This window comes from Haliotis rufescens, unplaced genomic scaffold (assembly GCF_023055435.1).
Source record: "Haliotis rufescens isolate VD_foot unplaced genomic scaffold, xgHalRufe1.0.p SCAF_9, whole genome shotgun sequence".
In the NCBI taxonomy this organism is placed as follows: domain Eukaryota; kingdom Metazoa; phylum Mollusca; class Gastropoda; order Lepetellida; family Haliotidae; genus Haliotis; species Haliotis rufescens.
This window is the reverse complement of record NW_025964383.1, coordinates 13,987,426-13,992,478: the sequence shown is the minus strand read 5'-3', so window position 1 is coordinate 13,992,478 and position 5,053 is coordinate 13,987,426.

The following is a 5,053-nucleotide window of genomic DNA, read 5'->3' as shown; positions in this document are numbered from 1 at the left end:
AAATCATCAAAGTTATCAAATGCCTTTTGAAAAATAAACCTTAACCCGACATAAATATCATATATTTTCAAACATGATAATGTGCATTTGAAATTTCAAGACAGATCAACGTTATTACCTCGACAGCATACATGCAATATCATATTGGTCCCTCTATTCTCTGTTACCACATATAACAGGATGTCTATCTTTGGCCCACTGAATGACCCGGAAGTGGAGACAACTCTGATGCAGCGTTTCCGGTTGAAGGATATCCGAATTGTGGTTGTGAGTAGCAGTATTTACGACATGCACACCACATTCCTCTACAACGTGACGTCGCTGGTTGGGGCGCAACTTCAACAAGTGTTTCTCAAAACCAACGCCGATGTTAGTTGACAAACTTTACCCCTGACAACAAGTGGTGCAAGGGCAGACAACTCTGCCCTCTGACTCTTGGGGTACTTTCGCCCCTTCTGAAGATGGACGCTTCCATTTTAAAGCTAATTATGTTCAATTTATCATGGGCGCTATCGCAACGTCATCCACACAACGTTTGTTTATGTCATGTGAGGATATTTTTGACATATCCCACTCAAATGACATTTTACTGGTTTTCGGATTATTAGCATCAGTAACAAAACAACGTAATAGTCGGCATTTGTTTGTTTGTTTGTTGTTTAACGCCGCACTCAATATTCCTGCTATATGACGGCGGTCTGTAAATAATCGAGTCTGAACCAGACATCTCGTGACTGACACCATGTGCGTCGATCCACGTTATTGCATTTACCATGGTATATAGTTGATATTTCTGTTAACAGTTAACAGTTAACAATGGCAACTGCTAGTAAGGATCTCTTGAAATGTTAAACATGTTTATGAACTTGAGTTGCACGAGTTGAAATTCGTTTCCGTAGAGTATGATCTTTCAGTATTTCAACATCTCCACCAAATGGTCAGTTCGTGGAACCAAATGATATGTCAGCTTATGTTTATATTACCAAATATGCGGTGTACAAAGTCGGTCAGTGTCAGACAGGAGTGACAATAACAGACACACCAGCATTTAGAACATTAATTACTTGTAAGAAAAACTATTTTATACAAAATAGCACAGTCCAATCCTGTCTTGTGCTTGGGCAGAAACACACATTTTGTAGTTTTTTTTACAATTTCTTAGTTTCACCATTCATTGTTATATTTCTGAAAGCCTAGGTATACTTGTTATGCTTGTTATAGCCATAATGGCAATCTTTGCAATTCCAAAAAGCAAAACATGAAAACACAAACAAATAATCTTCTACTCATCTTCGTATAGGTCAATAAATTCACTCACATAATACATTCAAAAGAAAGCTATATCTGGTTGAATCGCACATAAAATCTTTCTCTCCATTCGTTTTCTAAAACATTATGGAAACTTATAAATATTTAAGCTTCAGTAGAATATTAAAAGCAAACTGGGTAGTTATTAATGCGCCCATACACAACATGCGTGATACTCTTCTTAGATAATCCACAGTTCTCAGTATTGGCGATTGGTAATGAAACATAACTTGCTCTGTCCAAAACTTGAATCGTCTATCTTGACAGGTGAACTGCTTACTGTACACTCGTCAATTCCTTTATTGTATTCTCGAAACAGACACGAAACAGAACGGAAACGACAAATTCCAAAAGACCGATTATCGACAGCGCATGTCACAATAACGATTAGCCCGAAAAAAAATTATACAGCATTATACATGATAAATCAAGAGGTGGCGATGCTTGTAGTGAGAGGCGACTAACGGGAACGGATGGTCAGGGTCGTTGACATTGCATTTCATCGTATCCCAATTGCGTCGATCGATGCTCATGATGTCTGGTCCAGACTCGATTATTTACAGACCGCCGTCATATAGCTGGAATATTGCTTGAGTGCGGCGTTTAACAACAAACAAACAATATAAATCAAGAAGAAGTTCTGAACAAGTCATTTGCGGAGGGCTACGTTTTCTAACGCGGCAATATTCCAGGCGTACTGTAGCATTCTTCTGCCCTGTCGCATTTGTGAACTACACGTCGATCTATCCTTTACCATATGGACACACGGAGTTACCATTTTTCGTAAAGGTACAATTATACCATTAAATATTTTTTAATCAATAAAAGCGACCGAACACTTTCCACATTCGTACCATGTGAAGGGTACTACTTTAAGACTGATGTTTTTTACTGGTAAAAAAGTCACAGTCCTTTCACATTTGTTTTTTGCATTTAGTTAGTCATAAGTTATTTGAAATACTCCAGGGTTTTTCTTTGAAAATGTAAAACCTAGAGCTCGGGAAAATCGCTCTGGCTTTTCCCTCCCTCGAGGCTTCACATTTTCAACAAAACCTCGGAGTTGTGTATAAACTATAACTTCACTTCTCCTCTATACCTTTGTATTGTATTCTTCCATGAATGTTTTTTGTATGTGGTCTAGGAACGCGTCGTGGGCGGGTCTTGAATTTACTATCAACACCGAGTGTTTTTTTCGAAAGGATGTGTTTATGTTGGCATACACTTAACAAGGTGGTCGTTATATAGCTGTAATTTCATTGGCAGTATAAAACAACATTCAATACTGCTATTTGAAAGTTCTTGTTTTCTGTTCTTTTTTTTCATTTCTAGGAATAGGTTTTGAAAAACAATTTGAAATTGACCAAATTCTGCAGCTACGGTTTACTTTCCAAGCAATAACGTACTGAATCCGTGGCCACACATATGTTTCGAAAACTTTTGACCTCGTAAAATATGTTCTGTTGAATAACTGTGAACTCTCCAAGTCCATTCACGATGAAAGATCATTATATATCAGTCTCCGACTAGGGTTCTCTGTTGAACTACTGGCCATCAAGGACTGAATAATATGTGTCTTGCCATGTGGAGATCGATACCGCCAGTACACGTGATGACCTTGGACAATATTCAATGGGCAGGGCTGTTTAATCTTTTACACTCGATGTACAAAAAGTCGTTGGGGTAGCCTCGTGGTTAAAGTGTTTGCTCGTCGCGCCGAAAACCAGGATTTGATTCCTCATATTTTAACAAAGTGTGAAACCCATTTCTGTGTCCCAAGCGTGATGTTGCTGGAATATTGATGGCAAAAGCGGCGTAAAACTTAACTCACTCATTCTCAAATTCTAGCGCCGACTCACCAATGTGTTATGATTTCATACAGGGTCATGCGTGGGATTGATATCAATGCCCTATGGACATTTCACTATTCGTGGACCCAAAGGGGCCTGTCAAGTCACCTATGCTGAGACTTAAATGGATCGTGTGTACAAGCTCGGTGACTTGGTAGATTGCGTGTCATCGTACCCAATGGCGTTAGACATAGTTCATAACATCACCACATGATTGTCTGGTCCAGCTTTATTTATATGTCCCCGTGACAGGTTGGAAAATTACTGAATACATCGTAACTAGCTTCACTAGCTTCTTGCTCATTGGTCTCTTGTATGAACAAATATACAATTCGCCCGCCGTTCGATCACACACATACAGTAACACGACTATTGTGCAGCAAACACAACAGGACCCGTGATAACACTATATCTAATTGTGAGCTACCAGTTCAGATGTAGGACTTAAAGATGACTTGAATACACGACGTCTTCATCTGGTGAATGAAGAATGTATTCGCACAGTACAAAGATCTAGTGTAGTACTTGAACAGTGAGTGAGTGAGTGAGTTGGGTTTAACGCCGCTTTTAACAGTATTCCAGTTATATCACGGCGTGTCAGCTTAATGTGGGAGGAAAGCCCGAAGTGATGCAGGTCTCAGACGTTTACCACTTCGGTGAAACCCACGAGCACGGGTATGGTGCTGACAAACCTAGAAACATAATCGGGGCGAACCGGGATTCGAACCCACAATCATAAGTTTCTGGCGTGCCCAAGGGACGCAACTCTGCACAGTGAATCGCGGCGCCTTAGACGACTGGGACACCCGTGCCCCCAGTACTTGAACAGAATTATTCTTCAACTAGAATGTCCGATCTATTACTCTACATGTGAGTTTCTTTGAAACGCCTGTGTATGTGAAACTCCGATTTTCTCCGAACTGGTCCCGCGTTTGCAATGTGACCTTAACCATGCTCGAAATAGGATAATGACACAATACACCGAGCCTTATGTTAACAAAAGTGCTTTCAACCCATTGAAATTTTTTTCTTAGGCATCATATTTTAACCAGTGAATGCGTTCTTAAAAAACTTGCATCAACCACCCGACAACAAATCAAACGAAACTAGCTCAGTTGAAAAGGGAACGACTTTCAGTTTCTTATAATAAGAATGCTATTGTTCGTGGGTTACAGTAGATTTTAGAATAGAAAGGTAATGTTATACAATCAGTAAAGTATCACACACATGTAACAAAACAATATATAGAAGTGGAATTAGATTGAGATGCACACACGATCATATAAAGAAAATTCTCCACGGTGAGGTGAGGTGAATTGAGATAGGGTGAAAAGGGGTGTGTGTGTGTGCGTGCGTGCGTGCGTGCGTGCGTGTGTGTGTGTGTGTGTGTGTGTGTGTGTGTGTGTGTGTGTGTGTGTGTGTGTGTGTGTGTGCGTGCGCGTGTGTGCGTGCGCGTGAGTGTGTGAATGGGGGGGGGGGGGGGTGCGTGTGTGTGTGTGTGTGTGTGTGTGTGCTTGTACTAGTCCGGACTAATGCCGGTATTATCGTGCTAGCCCACTGAGGTACCATGCCGCATGAATATCACCCTAATGCCAGGCAGGGTAACAACAGTTACCATCTTGTAACGTCTTTCAGTATAACTCAGACGGGGATGGAACCACCGATCTTCGCTCTCCGGGAAGACGCTCTATCCACTGGACCACGGGGGCGGTCTCAAAGGCATTGTAGATGTTATCTTCAGCTTAGAGCTCCACTCCACATGCATCCTACCTTTATTTACAAATCTGGATGGTCCGAAGGGAGTACACAATACAACACGCCTTTGGCAAACTGATGCCTACCTGTATAGTTTTTTGTTCAGGTTGTTCCATTCCATGTATAACTGTCCATCACATAAA